A 19,846-nucleotide genomic window follows, 5' to 3' on the forward strand; every position below is an offset into this window, starting at 1 on the left:
AGGGTTGTTAAAACACATTATATATATTGGAAACTAGTTCTCTGTAATGAGTCACCATCCTATCTCCCCTACCCACACACACACAATCATTTATCTTTTGGCCTTGGTTATGCTGGGTTTTGCCGTGCAGAAATTCGTCACTTTTAGATAATCAGATTTAACAGCCTTGTATTTCTGGATTTTGTCCAATATTTTAAAACACCTTCCCTATTCTGACATTAGAAAAGAGTATGTCTATAATTTGTCCTAATATTTTTATTACATTAAGTTTTTGTTTTGCATTAAACTCTTTGGCACATGTTGACATCATCCTGATACGAGGTTTGAATACCAATTTTTTTCCCAGATGGTGAACTCCACTTGGACCAACGCCATCTTCCTGACAAATCCATCTTTTCCCCCAGTGATGTGAAATGTTCTGGAGTTTTTTTGGGTTTTTTGGTTTATGTCCTCATTGTCTGATATTTAGAATTTCTGGAAAAATAACATTCAGATAAACTAGGAGTAAGATAGTTTAGATTTAAGGCACTGCCTTGCACCTTCTTAAAGTATAATAATTTGTTTTACCTGTGAGCTCCTCAGGAACAGTACTGGGAGCCATGTGCCCTTCTATGGCTAATATACGGTAAGTGCTTATTAACTGTTCTTTGAATGAATAATGAACTACATTTTTTAAATCTAAACATAGATTTCAATTCTCTTAGGATTTGGAAGAGTTCCATTGTCACTGTTAATTAGCCACACGTATATCCCAAAGGGTAACACTGCCAAGCTTCCTTGTCCATTAGAGACCTTTCTTCTTTGACAAAAAGTCCTTCAGTCTAGTCGATGTCTAGGATCTTCACTGGAGTCAGTAAAAATTTAATCACAATTTGACTACATTACAACCACTATGGAAAACTATTTTGGCAGTTTCTTATAAAATTAAGCATAAATTTACCCTAGGACCCAACAATCCTACTCCTAAGTATTTACCCAAGAGAAATGAAAACATATAACCACAAAAAGACTTGTATATTAATGTTCACGGAAGTTTTATTTATAATATCCCAAAATTGAAACTAAATCAAATGTCTGTCAACAGGAGAACTGATAAATAAATTGTGATCTAGTCACATGATGGAATGCTAGTCAGCAGGTAAAAAGGAATAAACCCCATGCAACAACATAGGGGAATCTCAAAATCATTATAGTGTATGAAAAAAAAGCCAGACATAAGCGAATACCGAATAATTCCATTTGTGCAGTCCAGGAACAGGCAAACTAATCACAGTGCTAGAAATCAGAACTGTGATTGCCTGGGGAGAGAGGCAAAAATGGCGAAGAGGGCCTTTCTGGAGTGACAGCGGTATTTTATATCAGCAGTTTCCAAAGTGTGGTCCCTGAACCCAGTGGCACTTGGGAATTGTTAGAAAGCTGAATTCTCAGTCCTCACCCCAGATCTACTAAATCTGAAACTCTGAGTGGGAGCAGCAACTTATGGTCCATCAAGCCATCCAGGTGTTCCTGATGCACACTAAATATTGAGAACCACTATTCCATAACTCGTTTGTAGAAGTGGTTACACAGGTGTACATAAATTGTCAAAGCTTATCAAACTGTTAAGATTTGAGCATTTTATATGTAAATTATACCCCAAATTTTAAAATGTGGATGAACTTTTCAAAATATTATCTTTAACCAAATCTGTCTTCTCCTGTTTTCCTTACCTTGATAAATTGCAAAATAATTCACCTAGACGCTTGAATAAGAAAACTTCTTCTCGCCATGCGCTGTGGCTCACGCCTGAAGTCCCAGCCCTTTGGGAGGCAGAGGTGGGTGGATCGCTTAAGGCCAGGAGTTCAAGACTGGCCTGGCCAACATGGCGAAACCCCATCTCTACTAAAAATACAAAAAAAAAAAAAAATCAGCCAGGCATGGTAGCACACATCTGTAATCCCAGCTACTCAGGTGGCTGAGGGAGGAGAATCACTTGAACTCAGGAGGCAGAGGTTGCAGTGAGCACAGATCACGCCACTGCACTCCAGCCTGGGCAAGACAGCGAGACCCTATCTCAAAAAAAAAAAAAAAAAGAAAAAGAAAAAAGGAAAAGAAAATAAAGAAAACTTCTTTATACACTTTTCCCCATACAGCCAATCACATCTGCTAAATTAACCTTTGAAACATGCCTCTTCTTCATTCCTAATCCTCTATTTATACTCTTCCTAATCCCACCATCCTAGTTCAACAGGCACCTTTGTTTATTTTACCTGGTCTGGTAGAATAGCATCCAGCTCTCATTTTCTAATTCATCCTCTAAACTGCTAGAGGTATTTCTCTGTACCATAGGTCTGCTCGTGTCTTCTAGTTGCTTTTTTAAAGCTCACAGCTCCCCTCTATCTAGAGCAAAAAATCTTCACTCCATAGTGGGGCACCAAAAACCTTTGGTGACCTGCTTTCAGCCCATCCTATCCAGTCTCCTCGCAAGCCATTGGTCTCCTCAGACCTGGCACCACATCAACATCAGCAGGGTCAAGATTTTCCCAATATGCCAAGCATATGCTTGCCTCTGATTCTTCCCTCAAGCTGCTTCTCACGTCTAAAATTCCATCTTCCCAACTTCCCTGCATGGTGCAATCCTAGCTACCCTTTAATATCCAGTTGAAACATCACCTCATTTGTGAAAGCTTCCTGTCATCAAACCCAAGGCAGAATTAATTACTCTCTTCTCTGACCTTACATTTTCCTACCAGATAGAATGATTACCTGTTTATGCCATACTTTTTTAAATACAAATTTCAGTCTTCAAGGACCTGAATGTGCAGCAGTTTTAGGTAATCTCTTCATATCACTTCCCTGCTTATGACCTTTCAATAGGTCCCTTTTGCCTACTAAACAAAGTTCAGATTCCTCAGCAGGAAGTCCAATCCAAGTCTACCTTCAGGCCCCTTAATGCCTCTTTAACCTCTGTCACTACTCCCTACACTTCAGTCATAGCCACAGCCCTCCAAGCACCACACTCTTGAACCCCCAGACTCTCCCTAGGGGCAGAGGGAGGCCCCCTCCTCTCCACACCAGTGCCCACTCCCCAACCCCTCTAAAGACAGGTCATTAGGTTCAAGCACTAAGAATAAGCAACAAGGAAGGTCAGACACCAGGTGAACTGGGATGAGAACGAGGAAGAAGAGGAGGCAGAGCTGGTCCTTCTCAGCAAATGCTGGAGACATTATAAGGAGTAAAGCATGGTGTCTACCCTGCAGAAACGTTTAGTGGAGATCAGAAAGACATATAAACCAATTTCTACAACACGGAATGTGACAACAGAATGAATCCTATTATAGCAGAAAGGATATATATCAAATACACAAAGAGACACATATGCAAAAAAATGAAAGGCATGTCATGGTGAGATTTAACCAAAAATCAAAAAGATCACTAAGCAGAAGATGCCACTGAACTCCAGCATCTGTGCAGTAGTGTATAACTACTAGATTCGTGTCGGATGACTTGCCTAAGGGTGAAAAGGCAAGGCAAGGGCCTTGTCGGATGACCCTTCAGAGCCTCAACTTCCTCTTTATAAAATAAGGGACCGTGATCAGATATGGAGGTTTCTTTTAGAAATAAAATACAAATTAACAAAAGCAGAATCCTACAAACCAGATATATGAACCTCTTTCAACACAGGGGGAGAGGAGAATACCTTTTGGAGATTTAAGTATGAGGCAAAATCAAATTAATAAATAGAATTTTATATGTCACGTCTGTGAATGTGACATTGAATTTTAGGATCCTGAAAATTGCAGCTTATAATGAAACTGCTGACACAACCTCAACCATAGCAGCAAATGCACTACCACAATCAGGTTGTTATGGCAACTAGAATACTTAGGTTAAAATGAGGAAGAGAGTCTGTGTCTCGTGTGTGTGTGTGTGTGTGTGTGAGAGAGAGAGAGAGATTTTGTTGCCACTTCCACTAGAAATATTTTTTAAATGTTTTATATTTAATCTCAGAACTACATTCATCACTTAGCACATAAGTATCTTATTAATGCTTCGGGATTAAAAAAAAATGAACTTCTTAAAAAATAAAAATAAAATGAACTCTTTTGAAGGGGTTCAAAGAGCACCTAACCAATGTCTACAACTGACATAGCTTAACATACCTCCCTGACATCTCCAGATTAAACTAGCTATTTCCTCCTTCATGTGAGCCCCATTTTATCTTCTGTTCTATAGCTACTTGAGTATAACATAAAGATAACATTATTCCTTGATACACTTGTCTTCCCCAGTCCATTCAGCTGCTTGGGAGCAGAGTTTATCCCTTAGTCATGCTCATATATCCAGTGTCTAGAACAATGCACATGTTTTAGGTGCTAAACTATTTGTTCAACTGAGGACTAAAGTACCAATCTTATCAAATTTTAAATATGAAGTCTTTACAGAAATAATGTAAATATTTTTACCTTATCAAATGTATTTCTGGTAAAAATATTTCCTTTTCTTTTTCTTTTCTTTTGAGACAGGGTCTTGCTCCGTTGTCCAGGCTGGAATGCAGTGGTGAGAACTTGGCTCACTGAAGCCTCGACCTCCTGGGTTCAAGCGATCCTCCTGCCTCAGCCTGCCGAGTAGCTGGGATTACAGGTACACACCACCATGCCTGGCCAATTTTTTGATATTTTATAGAGACAGAGTCTCACTATGTTGCCCAGGCTGGTCTCGAACTCCTGGGCTCAAGCAATTCTCCTGCCTCGGCCTCCTAAATCTCACACCTGCTGGGATTACAGGCATGAGCCACCATGCCCAGCCATAAAATATATTTCTCATTATGCATAAGAATTTCTCTTATTAGAGAAACTGATAAGTAAATGGTATGTCTCATAGGAGGAATTATTGGCTAGAATTTTGATTCTTAGGGTTCTACTGCTCTAACATATCAACTGTTAACTCGTTACAAGATCTGCATCCTTGGGTGAATGCCAACCTCTGAGATGCTCAGCATTCTCATCTAGAAAATGAAGTGTCTGCACTGGGCGCGGCGGCTCATACCTGTAATTCCAGCACTTTGGGAGGCCAAGGCAGGCGAATCACGAGGTCAGGAGATCGAGACCATCCTGGCTAACACGGTGAAACCCCGTCTCTACTAATAATACAAAAAAACTTAGCCGGGCATGGTGGCGGGCACCTGTAGTCCCAGCTACTTGGAAGGCTGAGGCAGGAGAATGGTGTGAACCCGGGAGGTGGAGCTTGCAGTGAGCCAAGATCACGCCACTGCACTCCAGCCTGGGCGACAGAGTGAGACCCTGTCTCAAAAAAAAGACAAAAATGAAGTGCCTGATCATCTGAGGAGAGTTTGTTCCTATGAACCAGTATAACCAAGAAATCTTTTTAGAAAATTAAAGAAATGTTCCATATCAAAAATCATTCATAGATGATTTTAAAGAAATTATTTTCAACCAGGTTTGGGGGGCACAGTACAGCATATTTATTCCTAGAGTGGCTATTTCCAACCACACCCCACATAGAAAGATTGATTCATTAATTCCTTTCCTATCTCACTGAAATACTTGCACGGAGAGAAGTTATGATTGGTAAGTGTTACATGTAAGTGGCAGAGACAGGAAAAAACAAAGACAGGAAAAAACCATGAAAAACAAAGGAATGGGGGAAAAAAGGACCTATTTACAAAAATAACAAGTAACAGTGTATGGCTTCTCACATATGTCAATTGTAAAGTATTCCTTCACATGCCTCAAGTATTTCAGAAGGTAAGAATTACCAGATCCACAGCCCATCTTGTTCAATATTCTCTCTTGATTTCCGTTTCCCAAACCTGTTCCTCATCCAGCTTCCCCAATTTCAGCATATTGCACCTCCAGCCACAGTTACTCAAGCCAGAGTTCTCAGGGTCATTCTCAACACTTCTCTCCCCATCATACCTAGATACCTAATTCATCAGCAAACTATCATTTATACCTCCGTATATTCCTGTAATCTGTCCCCTTCTTTCCATCTATTATTCCCTTAGTCTAAGGAATCATCATATTTTCCCTGGATCATCATCATAACCTCCTGCTAATTCCTAAATTTTTTAATATGCCACATCAGACTCAAATCCTTTAAAAACATAACAAATCACTAAATTTCCCTGCATAAAATCTGTCTATAATTCCCCCCTTATCTTCTGCATATCATACAATTATGATCAAGATCATTTTCATTTATTCATGCTCCCACTAAAATGTGTATGTAGCCAGGCACGAAGGCACATACATGTAGTCCCAGCTACTCGAGAGGCTGAGGCAGGAGAATGGCGTGAACCCAGGAGGCGGAGCTTGCAATGAGCCGAGATCACGCCAGTGCACTCCAGCCTGGGCGACAGAGCAAGACTCGGTCTCAAAAAAAAAAAAAAAAAAAAAAAATTCTCATACAGAAGTATAATCATTAAGTGGATAATGACTAAATCAAAATTGTGGCCTTCCTAACATGGGATAACTGAAGAGAACAACTCCTAACAGTTAGATGCCTGTATGAGAAGGAAAAGAGCACTAAAATTTATTGTGTAAAATGGGTGGCAGGACTAAATTATCTCTACAGTCCCTTCCAGCAGTAAAATTAAATTAAATTCCATAATAATTATAACAACTGTTGACATCTACTAGGCATCTGCCCTCTCTGTGCCAGGCACTGTGCTAGGTGCTTTACATGGGTTACTCAGAATACGTCCCTAAGACGGTTACTATGAGATATCTGTCTATTTAAACACCCCTAACAGACAAGAGATCCAAGAGGAAGACAGATCCTTTCTTTAAAATTTCTCTGATATAAAGCAAAATGGAAATGGAAGGTCTAAAATCTCTGTGGGATCTGCCTTGTTCACTGAGACAGGCAGCGGCTGGCTTTTGTATGAAGTGCTTCCCTAAAGATCAGATGCCAGAGCTGCTGAGAAGGGTATCAGAAAGTAAAAAACCAGAACCCAGCCGGGCGCGGTGGCTCATGCCTATAATCCTAGCACTTTGGGAGGCTGAGGCAAGCGGATCACTTGAGGTCAGGAGTTTGAGACCAGTCTGGCCAACATGGTGAAACCCCATCTCTACTAAAAGTACAAAAATTAGCCAGGCATGGTGGCAGGCGCCTATAATCCCAGCTACTCAGGAGGCTAAAGCAGGATAATGGCTTGAACCCGGGAGGCAGAGGTTGCAGTGAGCCGAGATCGCACCACTGCATTCCAGCCTGGGCGACAGAGCGAGACTCTGTCTCAAAAAACAAAAAAAAAGAAAAAACGAACAAACAAAAAAAACCCCAGAGCCCATCCAAATAATCCTATTTGCCCCCAGAGAATGGCTCCTTGCCAGATTGATGCAGTATCGGCTCATCAAGAAAGCAGGAGTGATCTCGCTATAGAGAGTATTAGTGGGGCATTCACAAACTTAGAAACCTAAAGGACTCCAGTCATTAGGATCTAAAAGGATGTGATGTGGGTGTGCCTAACATGACATCTTGTGACCACACGTTCAAATGTTAGTGTCCCCATTAGCCTACAGGGTTCTTAGGGTCTAAGTCCTTACTTTAAAAAAAAAAAAAAAAAGTCTACCCCCAGGACATAGCATAGTTCTAGAACCTGGAATATAAGAAGCATTTCACAAATACTTAATGAGGAATATTAGTACCCAATCTCCCCCCGAACATATCTGTTCCACTTACTAGGGTATGGTTGTAAAATCAGAGCTTTCTAAAGTGTGGTCTGGAGACCTCTAGTGGTTGTCTGCAGTTCAGTATAAGGTCAAAATCTTAAGGATGACAAATTAGGAAAGAGCCAAGTATCAGGTCACAGGTTAAGGCCCGAGATGAGTGAAAAAAGTGGGTGCTATGGTAGAGGAATAAACTAAAGAAGTTTTAAAATGAAAGATTTGTTTAAAGTGTCTTAAATTAGAAAATAAAAATGCAATCTTTTTTCTCCAACAAACTGATGCCAAAAGAAAAAAAATGCAATCATTTTACCTGAATGTAATACATATGAAGACAGCAACTGTTTCCTAATAATCAACTGTATTGCAAAGTACAACAAATCTAGTTCATATCCCCCCTCATACTACTACTTAGTTTTTTAAAAAAATTTAATAGAACATAAATGACTAGTATTTTAAAACACATTGCTATTTGAGAGGCCATAATACAATTTTGGAAAGAAAGAAAATCACCCTTTATAAATTCGAGACATAGAAAACAGGAAGAACACATTCCCTATATATTAAAGACAGTCAACTCTCCAGGTTATCTAAGATCTCCAAGAAACTGCAGATCTCATTTTTGTAGAATGTTAGTTATGCTGGAGAGACGCCACTCTTTCAACATTATACTGGGAGTCTCACGCTTAAGTGGAATGATCGTTATTCTCAGTAGGCAATCTTACTGGACTTTAAAACCACTGAGGCTGGGTTCATATCACAGTTCAACATCTTAATAACAGGGTAAACTTGAACAAGTTACTTAACCTTTGTGTACCTCAGTTTCCTTCTTTATAGAAGATGAATGATAACAGTCTGCCTCAGAGCTGTTAAAAGTAAATGCATTATAAATCCAAAGAACCAAGTGCACTGGTCTTGTACCTAGTAAGGAGTCAATAAATGTCTATTATTACAATTAATGTGCTAAAAATGGCATGGCATGACTCACGTAAGTCAACAAAGATTTGATTTCTTCAACAAGAATTTAAAAGCGTATTTATTTTAGAAACAGCTTCCATAAGTCCACAATACTCTCTTAAAATGCAACTTTTTCTCTTCGTTTATTAACTGAAAAATAATCACACTCAATTGAGATTATAAATATTGAAATGCCCTAAAAGTAAGCCGTTGCCATGGAAGAAATAATTAACCACAAATCCTACTCATCTAAAAACTGGAGAGCATAAAGGAGAGACTTTTTTCTTCATAAAAGTATTTATAATTTTGTAAACAGCTATGAGCATAACTCTAGGTATGGACCAAATGTTATAGCAAAAAAGGACCTTGTAAAAGAAAAAATCATTTATCTTATACATAAATTCATTTGAAAGTCTATGATCTTCTGAAGTTGTTTAGCCAACTTTACAGTGGGCAATGGGAGAGTTTAGTTTAAATATGAGAATACACAGAGTTGTAAAAAGGTAGATGAGAGTTGAGACATCTGAACAAAAGAAAAATGTGCTTTATTATATGTATCAAAGAAAACATAAAAGTCCATATCCCTAAGACTTTCCTCCTCTTCATATTTGGGGTGGAAAAACAAGCCATCCACCCAACTAGCTACTCAACCTATTAGATCTCTGAACAATACAATTCATGTAGACAACTCCTTGCTTCAAAGCAGAAAGTTCATCCTGTAGAAAGTAAAAATAAATACAACTTTTTATTAAAAAAAAAGAACATCAGGAATACCAAGACCAAAGTCTTGGAGAAAATTACTTCCCACAATGGCTGAAGTATAATTTGGAACTCTATAGGTCAGTACTTAAGTCAATGTTTTTCTATTAATTCAGTTTATAGCTAAAGTACTGAGAGATACCGACATGAAATATTTGCACCCAAAATACACTCATAATCTATTATTCCAGTTCCCTCTATAACCACTTTTTCACCCACCCTACAAGTTCTCCAGCAGAACCTGCATATTTGCAAAGTGTTCTCCTATGTTGACATTGTATTATAAATGACTGAGAAAAATTTCAGAGACAACTTGGAAAGAGAACAGAAGCATTTTTGCTCACCTTTTCCCATTCAGCTTATCTATATTAAATGGTGATAATCAGTAACTACTTACTAAGCTTTCAAAAAGTGATTGGCACATATAGTCCTTGTTCAGCAAGATTTAAAGGACAAGGCATAATTTGAGAACATAAAGTGTAACACAAAGCTCCCAAATGTTCATGCCATAACATGACATATGACAAGAGATACTCAAGAGTGAGTACCTTGGGAGAGAGGTATTCTATTGCCCTCCATAAAAAATGGGAGCATGGTCCTCAGCAGTGGCTTTGAGCTTAGATGGAAACAGAAAATTATAATTTCCATCTACACCCCTTTAATGGCTCTCCATATTCACCACCCCCATTCTCTTTCATCTGGCCAATTTGAAAGATGAGATGAGATGAGTAAGAAGAGAGACAGAACCTGAATGAGAATGAATTTCGACAGGTGAGGGTGTGGCACACAAGTTATTTTCAGGACCTCGTGCTATTGTATTCTTGGAAAAGTTAAGTGGACAGCCAAATGTTATGCTTTACCAGAAAGGAGCTAGGAGTTCAAACTTCATAGAAAAATTAAAATTCATTAGGAAAAAACCTTGACATTAATGAAAAACATATATAATGTTATAGTCATCGATTCTCATAAACACAATGGCCCCATTTGATAGATTTTTACTTCTCTCATTTTGGATCTCCACTGAACTCTAAGTCACATTCAATCATCGAAATGGTGTAATAAGCAGTGGCTTAAAACCTGGGGTATTTATTATAGAAGTGACCAGTATATAATGACCAATCATTACCATAGGAAATTACAATCCTTTTCAGTATCGTGCAATGTTAAGTGGGAAAAGTTCAAGAAAATATTCTAAAGGTATGTTCTCTTGCATAAATATTCCTATTACAAATGTGTGTCAAAGACCACTATAAAACTAAAATTTACTTCTTTCTCATACATGTTCATCTAAGTCAGTGTTTAAAATTCTATTGACTAACAATTGAAGTGTATACTTTGTCTGGATTCTCACTCAGAAAAAACCTACATAAAGACATAGTTTCTGAGACACAAGGAATTTAAAATGAACTGGATATTACACAACTCCAGAGGATTACAGCCAATGTGTTAGGTGTGATAATGGCACAGGGTCATGTGACAAAGTGTCCATACTTTAAAAATATACATACTAAAGTACGACTAGGTGAAATGAGATTTGCTTTAAAATATTTTAGCAAAGAATTGAATCTGACAATTATTGAATCTTGGTAATGAGTTTCTGGAGGTTCATGTATTATTTTTGTATTATTTTTCAGTTTTGTGTAAGTTTGAAATGTTCCATAATAATTTTTTAAAGACTTAAAAACATTATATTGTCTAGATACACTCATAAAGAACTCAGGCAGGGAAAAAAACGTTTAAATTTAAAATTTAAATTTTAAACTGAAGTGCAGTTTTAAAAATCTGAATTTTAAATTTAAAAACTGAAGTGCAAAAATTATTAAATTGACATTTAAAAATCTATTCTTTTATACAGCTAATCTGGATTTCATCTAACTTAAGAAAAAGCTTTAATGAAGACCCTGTTAAAAGTTTGTATCAAATGAGGACTTATAACGCTTTACTCCAAAGCAACAAAACGCATATGCCCAAAAGATGTATAAAACAGGCATACATTTAGAAGGAAAAAAAAAAAAAAGAGCCTTTTCTCTGCTACAAATGTTTAAAACTCACAGTATACTCTTTCTATCTCAAAGACTTTTAAAAATTATTTTCCATCTTTAGGGAAAACCATATGAGAAAATAACTCAGCAACATGTCTGTGAATAATGCCTAGCAAAGCTAAAAAAAAAAAAAAAAAAAAAAAGCTTCTAGCCAAAAAGACTAACAGGAAAAAATGAACATTTTCAAAAGCATTTTGGAACTTTATTCCAGCTACCTCCATGCTAAGCCCTCTTTTTCCTCCCAAAATACGTCACTTAACTGTCTGTCAAATAACTCTTGCCCATTCTACCTGATCACACTCTGAAGCTGCAGCTTTTCCTGGATTCGCTTCTCAATGACAAGCTGTTCAAACAGAGAACACCTATCAAAACGAATATCATCATCTGCTCCTTTCTTTCTTCCTTTCAGGATATACTGCTGTCCAGCAGGGGAAGTAATTAATGAGTTTTTTATGTATGGCAGCGTCATCCCATCAGTTTGCTGTCTGGTTTGAATAGCTCCTATCAGCTCTTCATTCATGCCAAGTACGCTCACCGTCCAGAGACATGATAAAGCCGTGCTTCCTTCTGGATTTTTACCTCACTATTCAAAAAACAGTGTACCAGAAGCATGGGTTACAAAAGCATGAGGAAGACGGAAGAAATGCCTTCATCTTCTACGGAAAGGAAGCTGATGGACTGAAAAGTTGGCATGGAGAAAGGAAAGCAAGAGAGTGCAAGAACATCCATGCTTCTAGTCCAGATAATGTTTTTTAAAGCAGCTTGATTTGGAAGCGTGTGTAATTCTGAAATACGAACAAGCAGAACTTTTCCAGGGGTAAAATGCATATAGGAACAACCAGGATTTCTCATTGCTGAAGCATTCAATGAATCTTTAATAAGTTCTCAACACTCAAATTGTTTGTGGTCAGATCAACTGCTGTTATCAGATAAAGGCAAAACTCACCCTTCTGGTTCTATAATCCTATCCAAATGGAGTCTTCGTCTACCGCATACTATCCTAACTAATGCTACAAGATTATCAGGAATACAGATATAAAGACACTGCAAGAAATAAAACACTGGCAAAATAAAACATGAAAGGAAAGTAGAGAAGGCATTTCGGGTCTCGAAGCTTACTATTTCCAGCCAGAGTTCAAATTACTGAGCTTCAAACAAACCACTGCCAGGTAAGATTTAATTTTATAACCTTAATTTATATCTTGTCTACTGAAATTAAATCTGCTCGTGCTGTGAATGAGATAGTGGATTTGAATTTCTTGCAACCCTTCCTTAATCTTTTGCAGATTTAAGCTGAGGTAAATGCTTGTTTTTACTTATGCCGCATAAACAAGTCACTCAGAACTAGATAATAAAGCATCCAAAACTCCCATTCATTTTTCATTGAATTTGTCTCATCTTTGTCTTTATTTTTATCCCAATTTTGTTTTATTTAATAGCTTGAAAAAAATGCATGAAGAGAGCCCTGAATGGTGCATAAGAGCCATTCACAGATAACGTTTACCAACAATATTCAAATGAACTTTGTTTCCCAGAGTACTTGATAAAACAAAGAAAAATTAATAAGCATTTTAAATATTTCTATTCATATAAAGGAACAAAAGCTCAGTGACTGATTTCTATTGTTACGAAGAAAAAAAGCTGTGATGTCATTTCATTCATACTAAAGAAAAATAATCTCTACTAAATCGAGGTATAACACTCTTGTAGGATAGGGCTAATTTATCCTAAAGATACTAGACATTTTTATAACAGCCTAAATGAAGACATTTTTCAGATTTAACAAGAGGATAAAAAGATGAAAGATGTCTGGTACCTTAAAACCTCAAAAGCTTTGACTCAGGTCAGTGGTCCAAACTGTAAAATGCAAAGCACTAGTGAAGCCATCAAAGAATTTTAAAAGATACAGTGCCTTTTAGAAATTCCCTAGAAATCACTGCATAATGAGACTTCTTGAGTGACAATCTTATGTAAAAACAACAAAACGTTATCATTTAGCAGAAATCCCAACCACATTGGTTTTCACATAAGTTTCATTGGAAAACTTAGGTCCAAAGCACCTTATCATAAAGAAGTCCTACAACAAATAATATTTCTATTATCTTAGAAGAGAGGAGACAGGGAAACGAGCATATCACACCTAACTACGGAGATCTTGTGGTAATATAATATACATAAAGTTATCAGAAGTAAGTATTCAATACTTGTCTAAAAGTAGTCAAATTAGAAATTCTCTTCCATTTCACTGAATTCTTTCCTTTTTTCAAATTTTAGTTAAGGGAGTAAATTATATGATCCCTTCAGGCTTTTCAAGACAGTCTATAAATAACCTTAAATATCATAAGTCTTTTGCATCTGAAGTCATTACAGAAACTTACCTGTCATTTTCCAGTACCAAATGAAAGCAGCAATTTAATACAAGTAGTGATTATCTAATACACCAATTTGTTTCAGCGAAAAAAATGTTTATTTAGAAATCTCAAAATACTTCTTATGCATACCAGACATAACTAAAAGTTAATGGTGGTATTGTTGTTGTTTACCTACACTGAGAAATAGCTGAACCCTTAAGGGTTCTTTTCATCTGTTCCCTCCTTATTATGATATTACAGTTTGTAAACAGACATGATTCAAAAATATGTAGCTATTTTAAATGAAGAATATTAATCAATATTTTAAATTATAATTAAAGATTTTTTAATTAACTTGGACAAAAGTATGAAATTTCTATTATGCTCAATTTGCTTCCAATAAATAGAATTAAAGGGAGCAGATAACAATATTCCTTAAGTGTTCTGGATTTTATTTACTCATTGTAATGTAAACAGAGACTCATATCCCACTAATTTGGGGGCTTTGTTTCTATAAGTCACCTTCTAATGACAATGGCTGGGCAAATGAATACTACCTTGTTCCACCCCAATTTGGTCCTTGTCAGCATCAATCCCAGTGAATTTTCACTTTCTTTCCTTTCCAAATCAAGGCTTTGCTCTATAATAACCCATTCAGAAAAGTGATTATTGAAGTTTCAGTAACAGCTTTCAAAAAAATACCCTACAGCAATTTGGAATAATCTGTATTTTCTTCATGTAGGGTGAAAAAAAATTGAAAACTGCTTCAAGTTTACATCTTATGGGTACAAATGGATGAGGGATTTTATGCTAGTACCTGAAGATTTGGTTTATTTATAAGAACTTTTCCCTGTTATTGATAGATTTAACAATTAAAGAGATTCTGAACAGTCTTGGGATGTAGTCAATGACCTGCCTACTTGTTTCTGCAATTTACAATGTATTTCATTCACACATATTATATAAAAGTATTATATTGTAAAAGTAATGTGATTGTGTATCATTAGTTCCTTTCATAGAAATGCAGCAAATATTTTGGCTGCCATATCCTTATAATAATACCTATTGCTATATCCTTAAATTCTGGTCATTTTAAATTATCCAAAAGCTATAAGCTTTTTATTTAAACTATGATAAAATAAAAATAGGCATCTAGGTCAAAATGAACACATCCATTTCGTGTATGTTGACATAACAATCTTAAAAAGTAGTTTTTGTCTGAAATACCAAGCAACATAATTTTGTATATAAAATCAGAAACATACCTAAAATTCATTTTTCTGTGTTAGCATTTAACTTAAAGGGACTGACATTGCATAATATTTTTAAATGCATTAAATATATATTTACTTATACCTTCATTATTATAACTTTAAGTTTTCATAAGGAATTTTTTTCATTCCATTATAATGGCACAGTGTTTCAAGCTTAATTCAACTGGGCATTTCAACTAGGCAATATATTTGTTCCTTATTATGGTTAATTTTCCTTATGAAGTGACCAAATTTGAATAAGGATGTGGTTCACCATGAAGATTCATCTCCTCTCCAGCTTCTTCCTGCTGAGAGAGAACAATCTTTGGTTTGTGACATCACAATCTGTGACTGGGAAGTGGCTCTGATATCAAACAGATGATTATATGCTTTCAGTGTGAACTAGCTAAAAGAGAGATGTAAACACTATTATTTCAAGCCATATCACCAAGACACTAAAGAGATGCATGACAGGAACTGAATTAGAGAAAGATGCTTTTATTGCATTTGTCACGTTTTCAGCATCAACTATTAAAAATAAAAGTACCATCTCACAGTTTTCTTCATTAATAATTCAAAAGCGGGAGTAAACATCATGTTGGTTAAATTCACAGACCATGATAAAATGAGAGTAAGGAAAATCCCAGTAAGCAAGCAGACAGTCATGAAAGAGGCCCCTAGAGAACTGAGGAATAGATGCAAAATTTCACCTTGGTTCAAGCAGAAACACTGATGCTACTCAGAAAATTGAAAAATTACCAAAACACCCAAAATGGGAAAGACAGTGTCTCTGAATGAGAAAGAGATCCCTAAATATAGATTATAAAGTGATCCCATGACATAGATTAATTAGTATCTGACACATGGACTAGTATGAGGGCAGGGAGGGGGCTGGTTAACACCTTTCTAAAAAAGCATGGATTTGTTAAAAAAAAAACAAAAAAACAAAAAACAGAAAACAAAAACAAAAAAACAAAGGACTCTCTTTAATTAGCAAAACTACTGTGTTCTCTGAAAGTCTTCAACAAATATTTGTAAAAAATAAATAAAAATAAATCAGGAGTTAGGGTTCAATAAAGGAAACAAAAATGAAAGCTCCTTTTACAAACACATAGGCATATACAGACCTCTTTTTGTAATCTGTTTGCAACAGTAGCCAAAGGACAAAGCAGACCAACTAATCCTTCCACACTGAACACATGTGCAGTCTGTCCTTTGATTAGTGGCAATACCAGGATTCAGAGTATCAGTCATTTGTGACTGATCCTCCTAGACTCAGAGCCTATACAAAGATGATGTGTAAAAAATACAGTAACAACTCCACGCATAATTACAAGTCAAGCTGAAGTCTACAGTTACACAGATTGCTTGATCCAGTGGTGTGTAGAGAATTCTTAAAGCATTTATTCAGTCCTATGTACTGGTTCATTACAACCAATGGGTTATTCAGCAGTTGTTTAAAAATCTGACATTCTCCATTTTTCGTATTGAAATTATTAGTGAAACAACTCAAGAATCTAGACCAATCAGAAAACATTACCACTTTTATAGACATTGTTTGACGTCACACTGTTGTCATCATCAGACTATGTGGGCCTTCTTATTTCCTGATTATCACTATAGAAATGTAGCACTGAATAATGTATTCTTTAAGAAGCAAAAGCCAGAGATGATTTCCAGTTCAGTTATCTACTAAAAATCCTTAGCTATTTATAGAATTTTTTGGTACAGTAACCTAGAAAGCTGTTGGTGTAAATCTATCAGTCTCAGTATATAACATGGTACAACTGTTAATATTTCATCAACTGTATACCTTCCCTTCATTTGTGTTGCAAAGACAGTCCTCTACATGCAGTAACTTCTGGGTAACTTCTGGTAATACCTACAGAAGAGCTTCTCATGTCTAGGAACTTCCCCAACACTTTGAGGATACTTCCTTTATAACACCTTGTTAGATTGCATTGAAAACCTATTTATGGCCAAGCGCAACCTGTAATCCCAGCACTCTGGAGGCCAAAGCTGGAGGATCGCTTGAGGCCAGGAGTTCAAGACCCACCTAGGCAACATATCAAGACTCCATCTCTATAAAAAATTTAAAAGTTAAAAACATAAGAAAATCTATTTATATAGTTGTCTGACATACGAAATTGCATTTTTCATGGTTGAGGGCCTTAAGAATAAAGACCACATCTAATTTATCTGTCTATTCCCAAGGTAAGCTCAGGACTAGTTAATCAGCAGATGTGTTAAATGAATGCGAAAATGTATCTTAATGCATTCTCAGGTACAATCTCAGACAGGCAGAAGAATAGTGATCCTAAAATATACCTCAGCTACATTTCACTGATAATAGGCAAGTAGGTAACTGCAGGAAAGTCTAATGAAGGAGTCTTTTAAAGTAGTTTATACTGAAATAATAGCTATAAGGAGATGATATCTGTTAGGGATATTATATGATATTATGAGGTATGCAAATGCAGGATAGCAAATTTATCCCTTATGCTTTTGCTCTATTTGACATATGGAAATCACGTTTGCTATACCACTAGATCTAGAATTTCATCGATAATCCAAAAGGATCTAAATTGGTCTTGCTATTAAAAAGTGACTTCAGGGGAATCTGAATAAGCACTTTGCAAATGAAATTGAAGAGATACTACAATTATCTTTCTACTCAAAGATGAGTGGAGAAAGTGACACACTTAAAATCTTACATTTATTCTATTGGATGCTCTCCCTGCCCCCTCTCCCTCTTTCACTCTCTGTGAGAAATGAATCTTTGCAAGTTACCTATGTTGTATCTCCCCAAGTCATCTCTTCTCCTTATGCCAACAATACAATATACCAACAATGGTGATTTCTTTAAAAGCAGGGACAAAGGCTAAAAGACTATGCTGTGCCTCAACCCCTATGATAGAAATTAAAGTAGCAGAGTGTTGAAGTAGGCCAGCATCACTCTAGAATTCATCAGCATGTGTGTTGGGGTGGGGGCAGCTATAGTCTGAAGATGCTCAGGGTACATGAATAATTCATGCGTACGTCCTCACAGAAATCTGTGATTTGATGTTGGTGTGCACAACTTAAGATTTTGAGCTTTGGGCCGGGCACAGTGGCTCACGCCTGTAATCCCAGCACTTTGGGAGGCCGAGGCAGGTGGATCACCTGAAGTCAGGGGTTTGAGACCAGTCTGGCCAACATGTTGAAACCCCGTTTCTAATAAAAATACAAAAAATAGCTGGGCGTGGTGGTGCACGCCTGTAATCCCGGCTACTTGGAGGCTGGGGCCAGAGAATCGCTTGAACCCAGGAGGTGGAGGTTGCAGTGAGCCCAGATTGCACCATTACGCTCCAGCCTAGGCAACAAGAGCGAAACTCTCCTGAAGGAAAAAAAAACCACAGATTTTGAGTTTTGACATCTTATCATGTTTTTAGCCATGTTCCTTCTTTCAAACAACATCTTAGATAAAATGTCAAGATATAAGACATACAAGAGCAGATCTGCCCTGGTTGGGTTGAGACAGAAAGCTTAGAGCCCTCAGGTCCCCTTCTCACCCCATCTCTCCTACACTCTCTCCTCCACACGCTTCTTGGACACCTTCTAAGATATATTTGTTGTAATTGTTCTGCCATCTAGAGGATTCACAAAGGTATTCTTCTCCATTTTAATGCAAGTTTTTGATTCTGTATAGACACTGCCAAATACTCTAACCTAAAACTCCTGGTATATGTCAAGCAATAGTATTTTCTAGAGCAAGAGGGCACAGGTTGCAAAACAGTGCTACTTAGCTATGCAGAATGCTACTCAATTATTCTGTTGCCTAAACATTGATCAAGCAACCAAGACCTAGGATTCAAATAAATTATAAGTTGATTTTAAAAAGGACTAAACATCTATAATTTGGGTTGGAATATTCCAGAAGTAACTAAAATTAACAAAATCTCAGAAAATTATCATTTGCAATCAAGAAAGCATAGAAACAAAAAGTGAGAATTTGTCATAATAGAACTCAGAATTCAGTGTGAGAAAACAACAGAATTTATTAGAAATACCAAGTCCCAGCTGGGCACGGTGGCTCACGCCTGTAATCCCAGCACTTTGGGAGGCCGAGGCAGGTGAATCACGAGGTCAGGAGTTCAAGACCAGCCTGACCAACATGGCGAAATCCCGTCTCTACTGAAAATACAAAAATTAGCCAGGTGTGGTGGCACATGCCTGTAGTCCCAGCTACTCGGGAGACTGAGGCAGAAGAATCCCTTAAACCCGGGCAGCAGAGCTTGCAGTGAGCCTAGATTGCACCACTGCACTGCAGCCTGGGTGACAGAGTGACTATGTCTCAAAAAAAGAAAAGAAAAGAAAGAAATACCAGGTCCCTTGTATAATATTCTAGTATTATTTCACCTAACAACATTACGCCAAACACTGGAGTTGTCTTGAGTTGTTTCCAGGTTTGTGAACTCTGTAATTTACTTGCTTTTGCAAGTGAGATGGGGCTCAAGTATTTAAGCTTGAACCTCCATATATAACTAAATATTATAACCAGCAGGATATATTGGATAAAATCAACTTTTAAAAGAGGAAATATGATCTTCCATCTAAAAAAGCCATGTTTCAATTATTATGACATACTATTTCTATTACAATGTATTCATCTGCATTCAGTGATCATCTCCAGCACTGTCCTATTCACTAAGGAATTCTCATAACTATTCATCCAAAATCTCAAATGATTCCTGCTTTGAAGCCAATCTCCTAAGTGAGTAATGTCGCTTTTTTCTCTAAAATACTTTAAAATATTTTCAAATATATTCTTGAGATTC

At 36.9% G+C, this 19,846-nt stretch overlaps 2 protein-coding genes across 3 annotated transcripts in view; one reads left to right on the forward strand and one right to left on the reverse strand.

The window, feature by feature from the left end:
- Window positions 1-19,846, reverse strand: part of AVEN (apoptosis and caspase activation inhibitor) — a 168,395-nt gene that overhangs the window by 85,825 nt on the left and 62,724 nt on the right. The window lies entirely within an intron of this gene.
- CHRM5 (cholinergic receptor muscarinic 5) overlaps window positions 11,895-19,846 on the forward strand; it is a 99,209-nt gene continuing 91,257 nt past the window's right edge. For both annotated transcript variants that reach the window (XM_024232643.2, XM_002825253.4), the window contains exon 1: window positions 11,895-12,594. The gene's annotated coding sequence lies outside the window, so the exon portion shown is untranslated. The remainder of the gene's footprint in view (window positions 12,595-19,846) is intronic.

This window comes from Pongo abelii, chromosome 16 (assembly GCF_028885655.2).
Source record: "Pongo abelii isolate AG06213 chromosome 16, NHGRI_mPonAbe1-v2.0_pri, whole genome shotgun sequence".
Taxonomy (NCBI): Eukaryota; Metazoa; Chordata; class Mammalia; order Primates; family Hominidae; genus Pongo; species Pongo abelii.